This window comes from Apodemus sylvaticus, chromosome 6 (assembly GCF_947179515.1).
Source record: "Apodemus sylvaticus chromosome 6, mApoSyl1.1, whole genome shotgun sequence".
NCBI lineage: Eukaryota > Metazoa > Chordata > Mammalia > Rodentia > Muridae > Apodemus > Apodemus sylvaticus.
Window position 1 is genome coordinate 106,024,824 of NC_067477.1, and position 21,304 is coordinate 106,046,127.

At 45.2% G+C, this 21,304-nt stretch overlaps 1 protein-coding gene across 3 annotated transcripts in view; it reads right to left on the minus strand.

Annotated features, from left to right (window-relative positions):
- Positions 1-21,304, minus strand: part of Cyria (CYFIP related Rac1 interactor A) — a 107,548-nt gene that overhangs the window by 64,386 nt on the left and 21,858 nt on the right. For all 3 annotated transcript variants that reach the window (XM_052186097.1, XM_052186099.1, XM_052186098.1), the window contains exon 2: positions 431-572. The gene's annotated coding sequence lies outside the window, so the exon portion shown is untranslated. The remainder of the gene's footprint in view (positions 1-430; positions 573-21,304) is intronic.

Below are 21,304 nucleotides of genomic sequence, written 5' to 3' on the forward strand. Positions count from 1 at the left end.
TCTCAATTTGCTTAGCCAATAAAGGTAGAAAGGTCTTCAACTGTGCTTCATCTTAAATGGGTGATGCAAGGGGAAGTAACTAAAACTCCAACTCTAATATACTCCTTCCCTGTGCGTCATGCTAATCTCCCACTTCATGCCTAAGTATTCCAGACACCCGGAGAGGCACAGACACCATTGAGAATACAGCTAAATAAAAGCCCAGAGGCCCAGACCACTTCCTAATCACAGCTTCCTCGGAATATGTGACAATTCTTATGTATGTCCCTTTTCATTTGGTTTTTCTTGAGACAGTGTTAGGAGCCACAACTTCTAATCAAAGACGACAAACTTTGTACTTCTGAATGACACACAAACGTGCACATTACATACTTCCCCCTGAGATGCTAGTTACCACTCTTAGACATCCTCAAACACAGCAGTTCGTTACCTGGAAATAGTCTCCAGTGGTCGTGGGTCACCAATCCAGACCGAAGGCACGAACCGGCAGGGCAGCTATAAGGCCACAGGAAGAGGCTCTCCAAATTAGGTCCGTAGTCCCCGAGACTCTCTGTCCTTACGGGAGTGGTACTCTGTGGAAATGGAATCAAGGTTGCGTTACTATGACGGGCAATTTCTAGGAGCTCTCCTATCACAATGCAGTTTTTTAGCCAAGCACAGAAAATCCAAGAATCAGGAATTAAACCTGCCCAATTTATTCGTTCTGTAGTGAGGTGGGAGTGGGGAACGGAAGGCTCAAAGAAGAAAACAGCATCCTTCAGAGTCATCAGCTTGGGAGTCAGATCCAGGTTGGAGTTTCTGACTCTCTGGCAATTAGAACTGTAGAATGCAGGTTCATGGTCAGGCTGACCGAAGAGGGGCTGCAGGCTCTGAATGGGAAGGTGTGTGTGTGTGTGTGTGTGTGTGTGTGTGTACATGTTTGTACATTTGTGGAGGTCAGAGGTTGACACTGGGTATCTTCTTCAGTCAGTCTGCCCCTTAGATACTGAGGCAGTGTTTGTCACTGACCCCACAGCTCACCCAGTTGGCTAGCCTATCTTCTCAGCTTGCCCTAGGGATCCTCTGTGTCTGCCTCCTGAGTGCTGGGATTCAAGAGGTCACCATGCTTGTCCAGGAGAATATGAATACTGAAGATCTGAACATAGGCCCTCACACTTGCACATCAAGTACTTAACACATGGAGACATGTCTCCGCTCCCCTTTAGAAACAGATTTCACACAGAGAGGTGATGCTTTCCACAGACTGCTGTTTTTGTAGCTTTTATGGTTTTACCATGAAGAAACTAAATTGGTAAAACAGTCCACCACGGCTATGTGTGGGCTGGTGCCCATGTTTCTCATTATAAAGATGTTGTTATGAAAGACTGTGAGACAGGGACACAGCAGTAGGTGGCCTCTGCTTTTTAATTCTCTCTCTCTCTCTCTCTCTCTCTCTCTCTCTCTCTCTCTCTCTCTCTCTCTCTCTCTCTCCTTCCCTCCTTTTCTACCTATTTTACAGAAAAATAGGAAAAGATATGGACATTTTCCTTGAGTACCAATTTTTAAAAGGATTGTCTGACCTGCCTGTGTATTTGATCAGCCACTCTTCTACACAGAAAATGACCTGACAGAAGCAATGCAAGCATCTAGCATCTAACATTTACCAACCTAATCCTATCTGCCAGGCACACCATGTGAATGCTATACAGATGTTCCTCCAACTTTCCTTAAAACTGTCCTAACTAGGTACCATTAACGCCATTTGTCCAAGCAACCAAAATCGTGAACTTTTTACAGCTACATTTGCCGAGGCATGAAGAAAGTGCGTTGTAGAACAAGAGATGAGTCCAACCTGCACAAGGCTTCCTTGAACACACACGCATGCATGCATACGCTCATACATACATACGCACACGCATACACACATGCAAACACACATATACATATGAAGTCATACAATACATACACACACATGCACACATACATACACACATACACACACACATATATATCCACATGTGTACACACATACATACACACAACGCACACATACACACAAGCAAGGAAAGAGGAGGAAGACTAATTGGGAAGAAAAGAAAAAAAGAATATAACTAGTAGAGGGAGGGGTTAAAAGGAGGAAGCAAGATGAGTATGGTCAAAAGTTAAAATATGAAAAAGAAAGAGAAACCGGGCCACATTTCACTCTTAGATCTTCCTGTTCATATCAATCGGATTACAGTTTTGAGGTCTATGTAGTCATTGTCTTCTTCAAAAGTAGGACACAGTGCTTTGGAAGCTGTCTGTGTTCTAAAGACAGGGAGGATTATTCTTACTAGGTTCTGTTTCGGGCAGGGTGGAGGGGTTTTTGAAAGCCAAGGGTTACTGCCCAGCTCCCTGCCTGCCCCAGGAGGCTGGACTTCTAGCCTCAGCTCTGAGCAGCTGCAGCCAGAGGGCACCACAGGAAATCATGATTATCAACGCTCTGGGCTCTGTTCCTGTTCTCAGACAGTGACAGCCGGGACATGCCAGGAGAGATGGGGTGGGGGCGGAGAAAGAGGAAGAAAAAAACAGGAAGTGAAGTGGGGGGAGGAAATGATAGAGAAAACAGCCACTTTGAAACACCCTCTGTGAGAGAGTTTTTTCTGAGCAGACTTGTGGAGCTGGGACCTGTGTTTTTGGAAAATAGGGTGTGGTATAAATGAGGAAGAGGGTCCTGTGGGTGGGTGCCCATAAATTTTATTTCCAGCACCAGAGCCTGGCCTTTCCAACACAAAAGCCGGGTGGAAATGCTAAAGAAAGCGAATTTCCAAAGGGTGAGAGGACAAAGCCATCTCCTCTTGGCAAAGCCTGAAAGATCAGGTGAGCCATGGAAGGTTCTAGAAACAAAAGAGAAGCTGTTGAGTCACCAGACTTTAGGAGAGCTTTCCCACGTCACCACCATCTGCTTTCTCTCTCAGCCACTTTCAAATTACTAGTGGTTCAGAAGGCATAAGTGAATCTCATTCACCCAGAGAGGACGGGCTACCTTCATCCAGGTAACCCAGAAGGTCAGAACAATGAGTCTCCAGGCAAGGGTAAGACACTGCCAGGATGTCTCCTACCCATTTTGTTGACTCTGAGACTCAGAGATGCCTCCAGAGCTTCCCCACGTCCAAATCCACATCATTAAACATGATGTCACCTGGTGATGACAGCTCAACAACCTCACAAAAATATCCCTACTATATAGAAGAGGGTCAAGAGGCCCCACTGCTCCCTGAGGGACTGTCGGTAGCTAATGGTTACTGCTGAGTGACTGTCATTTTCTTCTGTAGTTCAGTCACCGGTGAAGTTGTTCATGATTCAATAAATGACACCCCCATACAATCCTAGTTCAAATCAGCAGGTGTGTCTCTGAATCTGTCTGACTCTGACTTTGTCTGCCTTTCTCTCTGTCTCTCTCTTTGTCTCTCTCTCTCTCTTTCACACACACACACACACACACACACACACACACAGAGAGAGAGAGAGAGAGAGAGAGAGAGAGAGAGAGAGAGAGAGAGAGAGAGGCACATAAGTTTTAGCCCTTCTCTTCCTTCTCTTTATTCTCTCATGGGCACCGTGATTGATTCAGCAGAGAATGCGAAACCTTTAACAAACAAGGCAACATGTCCTCCTTTAACAAACAAGGCGACATGTCCCACCACTCCTCAGTTTTTCTAATTGGCTGTGCATCAGCAAAGCTAATAAAAAGTACAGACCAGACCTTGAGAAGGCTCTGCACTGGGAAACTTGTGTCTCTGTGGGTTTTGCTGCCATCAACCTGGCTTGGATCCATTGGTTAGCATTTGGGTAACAAGGGAGACTGAGTGCTCTCATTACGGCTCCATCTCTCTCTCTCTCTCTCTCTCTCTCTCTCTCTGTGTGTGTGTGTGTGTGTGTGTGTGTGTGTGTGTGTGTGTGTGTTTCTCTAGATATGATCACAAAGACCCAGTGAAAACTGTCTCAAGGTCTAACATCAAATGGCTTTCTGGGGATCTGTCCTGGATTCTGTAGATTTATTTTTAAAATATTCAAGCAACCATGGAATAGCCCGGAGTAAGCATATCTGCGTCAGGAACCCAAGCTCTTTGAAGTGGTAGCTAATGGTGGATGGTAAGAACCGAATATCCACAGGGAGAAGTGAGCAGTGCAGCAGCAAATCCATTGTCTCCAAAGCAACATGACCTAGCAGCCTATCATACTCATTTGCTTCTGCCCCGGGATTGGAGACACCATGGCAGCCTCTGGCATCGGAGAACAGGATGGCTGCCCCTCCGTAGCACATGGTGACCAGAAATGTCTTTCCCAGTACCATAGCCATTGCTCAACTTCTAAGACAATTTAATGAACAGGGGAAGCCTACACCCAGAAATGTGAAGAGCCCCGGAACAGAACCAAGGCTCCACAGGCATCTACTGATGACATCCAATGCTGTGTCCCTCTCACATCATCCCCTCCCTCCTATCCAGAGAAGGAGCTGGGAGACAGCTGCTGACAGCTGTCTGTCTTCTACTCTTGAGAGTCTGTGGTGGCAGGACAGGGCAGGGGCAAAGTAAGGTAGGAGGAGAAAGACGAGGAGTCCAAAGGCCTGAGGAAATATAGTTAGGGAATCTACAGCCCAGCATGGGAGTGGGCTCCTTCAAAATGCCCCAGTCTCTAAGCAGGAAGAAGACTCCGGTCTAAAGTGTGACACTTGACATCTTTCTCACAATAGCAAGAATGAGAACAGCAGCAGTGTGAAGAAGGAGAGGAGAGAGTTAGTTAGACAGTGTTATATCACGGATTTGCTGTGTCTCAAGCTTTGATTATACATCTTGTCACCCCTAAAATCCCACAGAAATCCTTTTGGTTTGGCATTGCTTTTGCCCCTTTTATAATTAAGGGAACTGAGATACATCACAGCTTAGCCTCTGGTTTAAAAGATTCAGTGTTTGAGACATAGGGTCAATTTATGAACTTGGGCAAGCTGGCTGGAATTCTTGCTTCTAATCACTTCCTAAAACGCCTTCCCAAAGCAGCTATATTAAAGGGCAAAACACTGGAAAGAATTAAATAAAAGAAGATCCCTTAGGAACAGAGGACACTTCATTCAGAGGGGGAAAGCTCTCCAGGCAGGGAATACCACAGAGTACTCAGGGCCAGCTGGAGAATGCAGTCCCTGGTCCCTCTTGGCTCGCAGCCCACTGGGGTCAGCCAGCACCAGTAAATGACATCCTGGTCTTGGTGTTTACATAGCCCCACTCATGGGAGAAGGAAGTGGTTGGACCCTGGAGGCTTGAGATATATGGATCATTGAGGTGGGTGGATGGGATGACGATGCCTTAGGAAGCCGGTTCTTAAGCCCCAGAGGGTGGAGTAGCTGGGGCAGGCAGGGTGGGGACAACTCTGCTCACAGTCCCCAGGCTAATGGCATATGTTCTCCCAAGAATTCCTGGATGCCTGGTTTCAACCTCACAAAGAAGAGACAAGGTAGGACAGGAGTCATCTCTCAGCATTTCACAGGTAATGAGAGTAAAATACAAACACCGCCAGCCTTGGACCAACTAATAGTATAAAGACAATGAAAGCAGCTGCCACTAATTGTCCTCCATCAGAAAGGCAGATGCCTTGCCTAGATGACTATTCAAACACTTGGAGGTCCAATGCATATTCCTACTTCATAGTTAGGATAACTAAATAGGGTTTTTTTATAAAGGTCAAAAGTAGCAGGCTACGAGGGCTCTTGAGCCACAGCTCATGTGACATTTCAGCACAACATCTCACTTTTAAGCCACATTAATAACAAATGTTCAAGGGACTTGCCCTTGTGATAACCCATAACCAACTTCCGAGCTGTTAGAGCACCCTGCACAGGACCTCACTGAAATGTGTGGCCCATTCTGCACAGCTACGCTCAGTGCTATTAACCACGTCTCCGTATTTAGGTCACACGGAATTACAGTGTCCTTATGCTTTATCAAGGAAACTTTGATGCTTCTGGGAACACAAAACAGCCTCGCTGGTAATATGATTGAGACAAATGAGAGAACCCAGACATATCAGGACACATGGTCCCCCAAACGCAACTCACAGTCCTATGGGACTGGTTATTCTCATGTCTAATTACACAAGAACTCTGTTGAACAGTTCTCCTACTTCCCAATGAACCCTCTCTTTGCTCCCCAGACTGTTTAAGTTTCTTAAGTTCATAAAGCCATGTATCATGAGTTCAAGACAATTGTGTGACTGGATGTGACTGGGGACATAATGGTTTAGCAAGCTACCTGAGGGGAGATGGTTGGTTCCTTGTCACATCCACAAATTGAACCACTAGTTGTTTTGATGATGAACTAGTCCTCCAGAAGTCAGGGTTTGGTGGTAGATCTACAACCTTAGACAGACAATGGCTGCTAGTGTATGTAGTAGACCTGACTATGCTGTCTACATCTACTAGATAAGAGTCAAGCCTACTGTATGGATGAGCCCAGGTTCCTTTGAGGTCGGTATGTAACTAAACTCCACACGTCATAGCCTTCTCCTCTACAAGCAGACTCCACTTCAGCCTGGAGGTGAGCAGCAGGAGTTTCTCTTCCTGCCCTGGGCCAGAGAAGGAAAGAGCCCCCACTTAAGGAGCAGTTTTGTTTTCTCATCTTTCCTGAGAAGCCCACTTCTTAAGAATCTTAGGCCAGAGGAGAAAAATATCTACCTTTCTTTTGAAACCAGGAAAACAGCTGTGAATCCAACTCACATATCAATACAGATAAATGAAATATTAACAAGAGAGCAACCACCATTCGGCCATGCTTTGAAGGGACTAAGTTTCTAGCATGCACCCCAAGGATATTATAGATTGGGGATTGGCTGAGACCCAAAGAAAGCCTGGCAGCTCTAAGTAGCCCAGTCTCTATCCAGGGCTCCCAGTCTCACCTGAGAGAGCACAGTGTTTGAAGAGGGACATACTATATGCACGCTCCCTAATTCAGACATGTCTGCCCTATTTACCAAAGGTCATACCTGTCCATTCTGCTCTGTGATGGGGATCTTGTAACTATTTCTCTGGGTCTCTCCCTGAGACTCAGATCAGTCTTTATGGTAAAAGCAATGTACAGCACACAGACAGGAGTAACTAAGAGAAGCTGAGACTGTTATTCTGCTAATATTGGGGTAGGTAATTGTGCATCTGAATCCCTGTCCCTGGACTCTGTAAAGAGATCCAGGCATTAGTGGTCCAAGTCTCAGGGTGGTGAAGGAGATGCTAGTGGCCTATGGTAGTAGAACAAGAATAAGAATTACATATCTACGTTCAGGTCAATAGTGGTCTGTGGTCCTTGTCACTTGCACGATGCCATTATAGTGAATGTCCCTAACAAAGAGGCTGGAGCCTTCAGAAAACTCCGCTCTTCCTTTGGGTGAGGCCACAACTCATTCACTGAACAAAAGGCGAGGGTAGATTCCTTTTTCTGGAAACAGCTTCTAGAACGTTCTTTACTAGAGGTATTCCAGGCACATGACATGCATTTGGCTTCCTCTTCTGACAGTTCTGAGTAAAGAGACAATTAAATGCCAGGCGTCACACGTCTTTTCCTCCCCCTGCTTTCCCTGGGGAAGCAACTCCAAGTGTGTAACCTTTGGGAAGCAGTAAGGAGTACAACTTCAGGAAGTCAAACATGTCAACAGCTGACATCCTACCCTGTCTCCACAGGGAAGCCACACAGTAAGACAGAAAGGAACAGTTAGTATAAAATCTGTGCCTGACCATCTCCATCCAGTACATCCAAGCCAGGGCGATGATTTAATTTGAACACTGGAAACTTGGGTCTGTCCCTGAGTTGGGCAGTCCCTGGTCAGCCAAGTATTAAAATGAAATCCCCCTGAATCCAATTCCTAGACCAGTGATGCTATGCCAGCAAGGCTCTTTGGGCAACTTTGACAATAAATGAGTTTTCTTTTCCAACAATCACACTCATCTGTGTTCACTCTTCATGTGCACCATGGGATGAACAGTTCTTAGTAGGAGAGTTAGCATTTTACCTCCCACCTCCTTTACAGTGATTACTCAAGGGGTGTGTACAAAAGAGGAGTTTGGGGTCCCAGTTCATCCCATGCTTCTTCACTGAGGGCAGAAGCATTCAGTAACTCCCGAGAAGGTGGGATTAAGGGTAGCAGAGCCAGAAGCTATTATACACACTACAAGGAGGACATAACTGTGCCAAAAGCCTAGAGTTGCAGATTGAAGAGTCATAGGCGTTAATCCCAATTCCAGCTCCGTGAACATGTATATTCGTTGAATCTTGTTGGTACATTTCCCACAATAGTACTTACTACTAGCCTGATTCCAGAGTTATTAGAGCTCTCTGGTTTTTAAAGTGACCATTTGAAGATCAGCAAACAGGATTAACCTAATTGATTGAGGCAAAGCTACCTTTGGCCATCTGGTGTAAATAAAGGTTTTAGGGGTTTGAAGGCAATGTCACTGTAAAGCGCAGAAGTCAGAAAGGTCAATTTGTTGTGTGAGCCAAAGCTGAAAGCTTTGTGGTGATAGGCATTTGCTATTAATATTCAAACTACAGCAGTGGACTGCAAACTCCAGCATACCTTGTCTTCCAGTAATCAGGAACCCAAAGCCACAGGGGACTCATATAGCAAACAGCAATTGAAGCCCATAAACCGTGCTGTGTCTCCTAAGGCCCTGGCCTCAGTCCACACTCTTGGAAGCTGTGTCAGGTGCTTTGTGTAGATCTCTCCTATAACACTAGTCTAGGTTAGAGTCAAAGCAGGTGAGGCAGTACAGTCTTGCCACAAAGGTGGCACTAGGGAAATAGGACTCTTGCATCCTTCGTGGTAAGGGACAAACAGAAAGAGGAGTCACCTACCTATGACAGCTGGAAGCCAGCTTATCTGTGGTGCTGACAAGGCTATCCTGGCCTCCCAGATAAACACTGGTTTTTGCTCTGGACAAAGGCTCTGGGATCTGGGATTTCTGCCATGAGGAACATCTGGAGGGAATCATGTGATCAGCATTCAGCAGGTCATGCACTCAGAAACCAAAGGATGATCCTGTCCCTGAAGATCAGGGAACAAGATCCTTTCATATAAGGACCCTTGACACCTCACACCTTGTCGAAGAGAAAAAAGAGGAAACAGAGAGAGAAGAGACAAGAATAAGATCTTGAGAGTGGCAACAGCCAAATACACCTTCCATTATTAGCATTTTTCCAGATTCATCATCTTCTAGCAGAATCCATTTTCCTAAACCAATTGTCCACATCCCTCCATAAACGAAACTCATACGAAGTCAGCCTAAACCAAAGGTGCTCAGCAAGGCTTCGTGTTTGCTTAGCTGAGATGTTCCCTCTGCCGTTGAGGTTATCCTTAGAAGCCAGCAGCAGACGTTTCCTCCAGGAAGTCTTCTCAGGTTCCCAGTTCCATTGCAGCTCACACTCATCTACACCCCTTGTACTCCTTGGCATTTAGTCCTCATGACTGCTTCACCAGTTTTCCACTGGACGGTTCCCCCATTCTTCTCAGGCTGTTGACCCTGTTTACTGCCCAGAGAAGGGAATCTATCAAGCACATAGTTGATATGTCTTTCCTACTTAGACATTTTTCAAATGATCTCCTGTCACCTTCAGGATAAAATCCCAAAGATTAGGCACCTATCTTCCTCCCCCTCCCCCCCAAGCTATCCACTCTCCAGTCACAGGCTCCTCCCAAAGTTACACAATGATGTGCCACCAAAGAGAGGAGACCACCCACTTCTGCATGGCCAACTACACTTCTTCTCACTCTTCTAGTAACAATGCACAGAGGTGACTGGGAGCACTTGACATTGAGTCACGGGCCCAAGTGAAAGAGCTAACACCAGTTATGACCTTGGGGTCAGTCAGGTTGTATTTCTATGACAATCAGCCACTTCACCAAGGAAGGTTCAGGCATGAGAGTTCACTTTATAGCCACAGCAAAAAGGATTACTTCCTTTCTTGTTACAGATCCCACGTGATTCCTTCTAAGTACCTTATAGTCAACATAGGACTCAACTCCCTACCCAGAGTGATTCTGTCTGGGAGATCCTGCCCTGTGGGGAACATCCTGAGGCATTTTCTCTAAGACTGGAGCTATCATACCGCTCTTGGGAAACGCCTAAAGTACGAGGATTGGAAAGCAACATTCACTTCACAGATGAAGGAGAACAGCTCAGCCTAACTATTCTCTATATCTGTAAGAAGAAATGACAAAAAAAACCCCAAAAACCATGATGGGCTAAAGCTTCTTCCCATAGATCATCCTGGCAGTTAAGTATCTTGTCTTTGGGGATAGAAGAGGAAGGAATAGAAGAAAATAAAAGAGAACAGTGCTGGTCACTATATGACCAGCAACATGATTCCATGGTACTCTGAAGCTCTAATACCAGCTCAAAGTCAACTGCATCTCTTCCCAACTTCATGTTCAATGACATTATACAAACACTTGAGGGCAGCCATGATAGGAGTGTTCACACTTTAGAAGTGGATAGATGCCCTAATTAATTTTTGTTATTCCATAGAATTAATTAATTAAACATTGACTACCACCATGCAGAATAGGGTTGTGAGAAGATAAGCTACTATCTCCCTCCATTTTTGCTTTTAATTTAATTCATTTCTATTTTATATGTATGGCTGTTTTGCCTGCATGTATGCCTATGCCCCATACACACGCAAGTGTGCCCTGCAAATGGATGCAAGAAAATCCCCTGGGCCTAGAGTCACAGACAGGTGCTAGCCACCACATGGGTGTTGAACACGCATGACTGTGGAACACACATCCTCTAGAAGATCCACAAGTGCACTAAACCACTGAGCCATCTCTCCAGACCCAACATAAGCTATTTCAATCTCTGTCCCCAATTAACTGTTTGAGATGCCTTTACTTCTCCTGGCTATGAGTTTTCTTTTAGGAACAGAATTAAAGGGTACTTTGGTAAAGATAAATATGGATCAGACATTTGTCAGTGTTCACAGACATAGTTGGTCATTCAAATTGAAGTCTGTGTAGTGCTTCTGGCTGGGGAACTGCTAAATATCCAACAATAAAGGGATATTTTGCACCAAATGTCAGCAGCGCTGAGGCTGAGTATATAAGTAACGTATTTTCTTGTCATAATAGCACACCATGACCAACAGTGACTTATAGAGGAATTTATTTTGCCTTATAGTTCCGGAGGGATATAGACTCTATAAAGGTGGAAAAAGCACAGTCACAGGCAGCCAGAGCAGGAAACTGAGAAATCATATCTCCAGCCATGCTCAGGAAGCAGAGAGAGGGATGAGACTATAAACTCTCAGAGCCCACCCCTCAGTGACATGCCTCTAACAAGGCAATAAGTTCTGTAAGCTTTCCAAATATACACCAAGGACCAGGCATTTAAACATGTAAGCCCGTGGGAGAGATTATTTCTTATTCAAAGGAGTACACTGAGAGATCTTGCTGAGAGGATATTCAAGCTCAGGAGAAAAAGCAAATCTGTGCGTGCATCAGCCTCGAGAAGGAAAACAAAGGATCCGGGTTCTCTGCAGGAGCCTTGGAAGGTTAGCCAAAGGGGTAGAACATTGATGGAGAGTGCTGGGGAAAGGCGGACACTCACCCTAGCACAGTGCTGGTCACACCACAGCTTATGGGATGCTTATTTGAAAGGTGAATCGGTCTAATCAAGTCATGATACACACTCTCACACTGAACAGGCCTCCATTGTGTGTATGACCTCCACAGTGACACCCTGTGAAAGATCAAACTTCTCTTCCTCTTGAAGGTGTTGGGAAAAATGAGATAAAGTTGCAACCTAAGAGACTCAGCTTAGATAAATAATCGTTACCCTGCTGACCCTGTCAGCACTGGTCAGAAAGGTAATATTATTTAAGTCCCTTTCAAACAGGAGTAGAAATGTCTGGAAAGATAAGGTTTCCCAGTACTCCTTTGGGGAGACAATTGTCAGAGACACGCAGCAGGCAGCCTTCCTATCAATACAACCAACCCCACTTTTAAAAAGACAATCCCTTTATTCTTTGTACCGCTGAGGACTGAAAATGTATTTAGCACAAACCACCCAAAGTGGAACGCAGTGCTGGGTTAAGAAACACTAACAAACTGTGGAGAGCCCAGGGGACCACAAGAGAATCCCCTGGGGCGGGCTCAGCTCTGGCCCTCACAAGGAACAGACCAATAGCAGGCCACATACCTACTGCCTCAGAGCTTCCAGGGCCTGGCTTCTATGGATCTGGAGGAAGAAGCTTAGCCTCAGGCCCTTCCTGGAAGTCTCTGCGAGTCTCCAGATCTACATCCTCACAGCAGAGAGGCAGTAGACCTCTAAACGGGGAAAATGACAGAACAGGCGACCTCCCTCTGTGTCTCCTTGAAGATGTGAGGCCAACCATAAACCATCTGACTCACTCAGCCCTTTAATTAAAAGCCCAAGGGCTCAGAGCTAATTCTAGATGTGACAGGACCCAGTAGCTTCGCAGGCACCAGAACTGCAAGCAGAGTAATGAAGATAATTTTGCCCTTCCTGATCTATGAATGACAGCTGGTTCAGCTATAAATTACACTTCCCAAATGCTAGAGCTGGAAGGCACCTGAGCAAGTAGCTTTCCCTCCCTTTTCCTTGGGGATGGCTTGGTCAAGGAAGGGTTAAGGAGGCAGCTGATGCCCCAGGCCTGGCAGCCTTGGCTGCCTTCCTCAGAGACTCTTAGACAAATGCAGGCTTTAGTGCTTTCAGTACCTAGTGCCACACCTTGCCAGAGAGAGTGGCTTTTTAGTTCTCTACACTCCTGGCAGTTCTCTGGGAGTCAGAACAAGCTAGCTATAATCCAGATAGGACCTGGAGTCACAGGGGAAGTGGAAAGCTTCAGAGAAAGTACTTTCCAACCATCGCGTCTAGAAGGTGAATGTGGCCCCTCCCATGCCCTGCTTGCTCAGTCTTCCTTTAAATAAGCCCACATTCCAGTGAAGTGGGTCTTATAGCCAGGCAAAGAGAAATCCACACCTGCATTGGCCAAACAGCAAATGGATTTCTTTGATTAGACTACTCAGGCCTAGATAAGTTTTTAAAAAAATTATTTAAAGTTGTAATAATTAAAGCAACAACAACAACAACAACAACAACAAAAACCAGTACTGGAAACTCCTCAAATCCATATGTTGAACACTAAATTCCCAATGCCATATGGGAATTTGGAGGTGATACCTCAGGAGTAATCATGTCACAAGACTGGAACTCTGTGACTGAATGAGTGAGATTCACAACCCTTATAAAGACTGTGACTGTCTGATCTCCCCATTCCTTATATGAGCACACAGCTAGAAAGTGGCCGTCTGAGTATTAGGAAGCAGGCTGTCAGCAGACAGTAGACATTGAGCACCTTTATCTTGGCCTCTTTGACTCCTGGAACCATGAAGAATATATTTCTGTTGTTGAAGTCATAGGTCTAAGCCTGCTCCAGCATTTGACAATGGGTGCTAGTGAGAATTACTTTGCTGCATCATTAATAATCTCCTGATTATTATTATTATTCAATAATAATATATTATTGAATAATCATTATTATTCAATCACAACCTGGGATTTCTGCATTTTAATGCTGGCCAATATCTATGCATACCTTTTATGAACTGAGCACTTTACAAAATAATGTCTCCTTATCAATGCATGTTTTGGTTTGCTTTTATTGATGCAAAACCCCAGAACCAATAAGCCAGTATCAGAGAGCACATAGGCAATCAATGGCAGAGGGTGTCTGAGTCAGACAGAGGGTGTTCATTCCCATAGTGGGAGCCCCTTTCTCGGGAACGATTGCATTAACTTGGCGGTAGGCCAGAGGTCACCTCCTTCAGGATATCATCTGAGCATGGTAGTGAGAAATAGGGTCCTGGAGGAAGAACAAGGTACTAACTATGGGCTGATGTTAGGTTCTAGGTCCAGCCATATAAGATCATCATGGAGTCCCAGTAGTGCATGGAGTCCTTATATGTCTAGAGAGAAGAACAGAGCTTAGGAGGATGAATCTAACTGAGACCCATCTTCAGATTCTTACTAACTTCCCATGCTTCTTCCCTTCCTGGTAGGAAGGTTCTGAGAACAAAGTCTGGCAACCTCATCTTCTTTTGCTAATAACTGATAGGCTACCAGAAAAGAATACATGGCTTGACAGTTAAATACAGCGTGGCAGACATGGTGGTGGGAAGCAGGGCAGGAAAGAGGCACAGTGATGTGCACAGGACTCCATCTGCACAGTGGGGAGTGAGTCTCTGGCTGGGAAAGGACTCTTGGAGGGACCAGGGCCTAAGCGGAGCCACATAGCCTTTAGCCACACTAATGGGGGTATAAGGAACAGGTCCAGGCAACAATAAAAATGAACAGAGGTGGTTCAGTGGTTAAGAACCATGCCACTGTAATTCTAGGCCCAGCGGGGTCCTACAAAGGCATCTACACTCACATGCACACACCTCCTACTACACATCATTTAAATTTTTAATGTTTTAGAAATGGATACAAGTGATGGAACTCACAGGAGTAAGAGACATTGATGGGGTACGCCTGAGAAGAGTCTCAGTTGAGACATGTCATGGGTGCTGAGACCACAGGGGCCTGGAAAATCCTAAGGAATCTACACTCTGAGATAGGGCTTTACCCTTCTTTAGACTAGGGAAGACAGGGCTTCCTGGTTTGTATTTTGCTTCCTGTGCATATGTTCTATTGTCAACATCTATATCCCTGCTCTAGCAACAGCTGCATCTCTAAAGTGGCAAACGTCATGAACCCTATCCCCCAATGTTAGATGAATACAAAGTGCGAAGCCAAGGGTCAGAGATGGAGAGTGGGTAAGAGTGCTTGCAAAGAGTAAGAGAGAAAGCTGAAGGAAACTGCCCAGCAGCCTGTGCTGGTTTTGTTTTAAGCCAGGCATGGCTGTTTGTCTCTGTAAGGCCGGCATTAGGAGGGGCTGAGAGAGATAGGTCCTGGGAACTTGTTAGTCAGACAGTCTAGCTGAACAGTGAGCTTTAAGATCAGCGAGAGACTTCAGCATCCATATATGCATTCATGTATGTGAAACCCTGCACATATCCCTATGTATAACACACACACACACACACACACACACACACACAGAGAGAGAGAGAGAGAGAGAGAGAGAGAGAGAGAGAGAGAGAGAGAGAGAGAAAACAAACAAGGAATTCTTAAATCTCATCAAGGAAGCTTCCGGTTCCCACCTAGGGGAATGGGCTAGGAAGAAACTCTGGTTCCCAGAGCAGAGAAGGCCACTCATGTAGCCCTGGCTCTCACTACCGAGATCAGGGCCTCTTAAGCTTTTCCCACTTACAGCCCCTTTCACCACGTGACCCCAGGTATATCGATATATCCAATAATCAAACAAATCAAACATTTACCAGTAATGAGTCATAAAAATAACATTAAAACAAGTCTTACATAAAAATAGTTTTATCATTTATTACAACAAAGGCAAATATACACACTAGTAAGAGGGATGTATATATATGTTTTTTCTAAAATGGTCCAACCCAAAGATACACTAATTTGATACATGCTGCGAGACAATGGTAGAAAAATATTAAAGGTCTTTGTTTTCCATAATTAAACCCTTGTTCCTATAAGAGGAGAACACTTTGCATACACAGCACAAGCACTGCACTTCCATTCTGGGAGGACACGTCTCAGACAGCTTTCCTTGGCATTTCACGGCTGCACATGTTGTGTGCTCAAAACCAACAATACGACAAAGTCTCATAGTGTGGCTTGGGACAATGCCAAAGGAAACACCTTCTATTCATGGTCGTCTGACTCCGATTTAACTTTTGGTTGTTGCATATTCATAAATTCTTTACTGGCTCTAAATTGCTCAGGACCCCCAATTATGCGATCCCATAGGTGAGCCACAGTTTAAGAAGCTTTGGTCTAGAAGTACTGCACCCTGCAACCACTGCTTGCACCTGCCTTGGGGCTCATGCTCTGATGAATGCATAGCAATAAGGAAGCAAAATGCCAACACCCCCAAATCCTCCTTTCTTATTTACCCAAATGAGTGTTTCCAGTTTCGGGTGTAAAGAGGATTCTCACAAAGCCTTTTTGAATCTTAGTGAATAAATAGGTATGCGAAGCATATTTGGTACTCAAATGAAATGGCAGAGTCTCTGCCTCCAAGGGTGGGCCCAGCTGATTCCAGCTTCTCTCTCTCAATCAGCACTCATTCTAGATGTCTTTAACTCCTGCAGAAATAAAGGCAGGACAAGTGGAGAACACCGGTCTAAGTACCTGGCATGCAGGCAGTGTGTTGGGGATAAAAGCCCTCTTTCAGAAAGGAAGAATTCCCAGCCATTGCACAATCACCTTTATTAGCATAATGTCTCATTGTGCATTTTATAAAAACACCTTCCAAGTCCATCTCAGGCAAAAATTGCTGCTACTAGGGAGGGGGAAAGAGATCTGTAAAATTTAAACCGTGGGGCATTTGTTCAAGGCTCCTGGGTAATGATGTCTCTTGATATATAATTCATGATCGCCTTCAAGCTTGGCCTACTTCTGACAAGAGATCATATATTTTGGAGAAGTCGAAAAGGGGGAGGGAAAAAAAGCCACTTTGAAACGATTCTGCCGCGTTTTTGCCGTTCAAGCCACGCCAGATGAGATTTTGGATCACTCTTTTGTAGCATAAGGGCTTCCCTTGAAAAGCTTTTATATTTTATTTTATTTTATTTTTTCTCCTCCTTTGAATCGAAGAGGCAGCCAGACACTCGGTTTCAGTTTTATCTTCTGTAACACCGGATAAAAGAAGAGGCTGGATCCATCTGTTAGCACATACAGAAAGCAAACTGTGCGATAGCAGGCGCGCGCATGTGCGCGCGAGCACACACACACACACACACACACACACACACACACACACACGAGCACACATCTTTGCAATAAGGGGGAAAGATCCACACTTTAAAAAAAAACTGTATTATCAGCCACCGTACCCAATGCAGACCAGATAACAGCACTTTTATCCTTTTATGGGCAGATTCAGGAGGAAGCCAGCCTGCCTGCCTGCCTGCCACAAAGGCTCTTTCCCTGAGCTGCCACAGGAATGGGGATGCTGCGGATTGGCTGCAGTCCAGACCCCGCCCTCCCCGCAGTGATGGGGTTCCAACCTCTAGAAATCCTTGTGGATGCCCCTATGGGTGACTATCTACCTCGTGCTAGTGTTCCCTGCTGGTGAACGACAGAGAGAATGCAGGGCACAGATGGAGTAGGTCTCCATTCTCTGTCACAAAGGCCATTCTCCTGGGTCTGGTCTTCTAGGGACAATGAACAGGCAGGCTGCCTGGGCTGAGTTTTATACAGGCAGAGTGCAGAGCCCCGTCTGGTTGGCTGGCCTTTGTGATGGTACTGTTTGCTGCTGCTCCGGTGGTGCTGTCTGTTGCCCTCCCTGGGTCTCCAGAGGTGCTTGGCTCAACGGTTCCTGACCAAACCACTGCATGCACTTGATCAGGGCAGATGTGAGAGAAGCCAAGAAAGTTCAGACCTGATGGTCAGTCTCTCAGGCTCCAGGATTGCCTTGTTAAAGTGGGCGGGGTGAGGGTGGGGAGTCTGAGAGGCACAGGGCCCTTTTGTCTCTTTAAGAGTGAAATGGTGTTAATCACAGAGTTCCCCCCAATAAATAAGCTTCCATGTCATTAATGAGACTGAGCTTGAAGCTTAGGGTGGGTGGACGATGGGGAAGCAGTGGGGAGGTAAGTGCCTGTGGTAGCTGAGTCCCAGTTGCTGCATTCATAAGGTTTGTGTGGTTTCTGAATGGGGATTGGGGGCATCTCAGAGCCCTGGCTCCACCCTATTGTTCTAAGATGTGTCCCCCCATCTGTCTCCAGTCCTGATCAGGATGTCATTCCATCCTGGTTGCCTAGTGATCTACTTCTCCTAAGGCAGCTAAAGTAACAATACTAATATTTAGATGCCATTGTGATCATCCTCTGGTCCAGACAGGAGTCTTCTTTCCCAAGAGCTCTCTGATGTCACGCTCTGCTCCCCCCCACCCCATTCCTGAAACATAGTATTTCCCTCAGATAAGAAATTCTTACACCCTCATCTAAAATATCACCTGTTGGATGATAAATTAATTTTTCCCATTGTTATTCTGAAGACTTAAGAAGGAACAAATACTATCCCGTTACCTTCTGTGATACTGTCCACCATGATTAAAGCCTGACTGATCAGAAATAGAGCACAGCCTCCCATTTCCAAGGATCTCCTCATTAAGTCTCTGGTCAAAACTCTAGCCTCATCCTCCACTCGTGGCTCTTCCCCTCAGAATCTGCTCCCAGAGCGATGGGACCCTCTGACCACTCTTATCTGCACACTTTTGTTCACATCTTCCCTCTGTGCCAAATATTTGCTATTCCACTCTACCTCAGAAGTTCTCGATGCTACTCACCCTTCAAAGTCAAATGCAGATCACAGGGCCACGGACTGGACCTTGACCTCTAGAGAAAAGTTCTTTCCCTTTGAACTCATAATTTTACTGTGTCTCAATCGCTTTTGTCCTAATCTGAAGCCATGGATTCTATTTAGCTTACTGTTCTCCCAAAGCCAGTGGTTCTCAACCTGTGGCTTTCAATCCCTATGGGGTTGCATATCAGATATCCTGCATATCACATCTCCTGCATATCTGATACTTATGATATTGTTAACAACAGCAGCAAAATTACAGTTATAAAGTAGCTATGAAATAATTTTATAGTGTGGGTGGGGTCACTACAACATGAGTTACTGTATTGAAAGGTCGCAGCATTAGGAAGGTTGAGAACCAGTGCCCTAAGCTGTAAGATACACAAGGGTGAAGGGATGACTGGTTTATCTTTGTGTGCTCACTGTAGCAAGAGCTTCCTGATACCCAGGAGGTAGGTAGCATGCACATCAGCAGTGGGACAATGAATGAATGAGTTTGTGAGCAATTGAGGGCCTGGGGGAGGTACAGCTAGCTACAGGAACTGAAGTCACAGGAACAGGCAGAGGAGACAAGGCGGAGTTACAGTGGAGAATGTGGTAAGCTCCAGGACACCAAAGGAAAGGGTCTGCTCTTCGTCTTCATTACAAAGCCCACCGTGCCATCTACATGAGACCCATGTGAGTCGCCATCCTTTCTAAAATGTTCACATCTTCTTGATCTCTACAGAACCAAATCTCTTATTGATGACTGCTCCTCCTTAGTCTACTGGGATCAGATGACTCCTCTTTTTCCAAATTCTGAATGCTAGCATTCCCCGGAACCTTTGGCCTTTATGTGTTCCACCAGGACACACCCTTTTGGTGGTCTTCCTTTAGTTTTAGGGCTTTAAATGCATTCTCTATTTTAATTAATTCCAAATGTATACTCCCAGCTTTGATCTGCCCTTTGTCATAACTGACAGCCTAGGTGGACTCTACACTCAGATGTGTAACTCTAGCTTTAATGGCTGGAACTTCTCATCCTTCCTCCAGGCTCTTCATCCAGGGACGTGCTCATTTCAGCTAATAGCAATTCCAGGCATTTCGGATCCCAGGACAAACACTGAATCATCTAGCCTGTTTACTTCGTGACCCACATCCAACCATTATGGAAATTCCATAACCTGATTCTCAGTCTAGCTAGAATATCCACTCAACAGACCTCTGCAATCCCATCTTTATCTCCGGTGATGTGCTTTTCACGCAGCAGCCAGAGCCATATTAATACCAAAATACCATCATGACCCTCCCATGGTCTAGGCTCACTAGTAAGTCCCACTTTGTTCATGCTAAAAGGGCCACACCCTGCTCTAAACCTCTCTGGCATCACCCACGCTTTGCCTTTGTTTTGAGGAGCTCTATTATTTTTTCCTTGCTATGCCTCAAGTATATCAGTATATTACGCTAAGTATATTATGCTAACCTTCTTCCCTCCCAGAACACATTCTCTGCTTACACACCTCCTTTCTCAAATATTGCTTTCTCACCTTCATGCTAAAGTTATTATCACTCACACACCCTTCATTCCCTCTCTATTCTCCCACAACTGGAGCTCCAGTAAGCGTGCTTTCCAGGCTCAGCTCTGTTGGTCTTGCTCACTCTCACACCCTGAAGGATTTTGTGGATGAAGAGATACCTGTCTCCTGCAAGGACTAGTTCCAGGACGGACCTGTGTGTTCTAAGTCCTCAACCAACCTGACCTTCAAAGCACACAAGCCATGATTCCCATCCCCTACCCTGGCCCCCAGTGCCTGAAGATGAACAATTACTTGATCTGCATTTGATGACTGAAGGTCAAGTTCATAGCCCTTCTAGCCTGAATACACGGTCAAGGGAATATCTTAATTCTCGAGGGCCAGCCTCTTGAGACTCTCCTGCTTCTATAGCTTTTTGGGCCCTAATGCTGATATGCAGTGGAGTCAACCTTCCGGCAGTTACAGTATCCACTTCTAATACATGGAAGTTAGAAGCAAGTCATAATGTCCCTAATCTAAGGTCTGCCCCTGCCGTGGATGAGCTGGGTCAAGGAAGAATCTGTTTCCACTAACAGAGGATTTTAAGACCTTCTGAAACAGAGCCCACGTCCTGGCCTTAGATGACCATTTCTCCTGTGAAATGTCCCTGTTATGTCTTCCCGGGAGCTGGAGCACACCATGTTCCAGAGGCAGCTGTCCAAGGGCTGCTGTGCGTAACTACTACTGTCCATCAAAAGTTTCCCTGACTATTCTTTCTTCACAGATGTTTGTAAGAAGGCTTGCCATTACAAGTTCAGAAGCATGATTAGGGGCTTTCGGGCTCTGATTAAAGTCAGAAATTAACCGAGCTCCAGAAGTAACTTCCTTGGAGGCCACACATAGATAATCATATGGAAGATGATTCTGGCATCAGTGTGCACCTTCTTCTTCCTTTGGGGAGTCTTTAATATGGAAGGGGGTCAATTATTGCTATGGGAAATAAGAAGAAAGTAGAGCAGAAAAACAAAGCAGGGTATGCATATCACAGGCTCACACACACACACACACACACACACATTCATATTCCTATTATTAGGAGTAGTTCATAAAGATTTATCCAGCAACACAATTAACATTAAAATGAGAAAGGATAAATTCTTATTTTTTTTTCACTGTAGTAGAAATCAAGGAGAAAAGAACACTTGGCATGTGGTCACATTTTTTTCATCTGAAAGTTGTATTTCAATCGAATTTGCAGACGTTCCCGGGGAGCTGGCAGGCGAGTCGAACTGCCCCATGAGAACCAGAATTCTTTCACTTTTTGTTGCCAGCAATTTCATAATCACAAACAAAAATTACA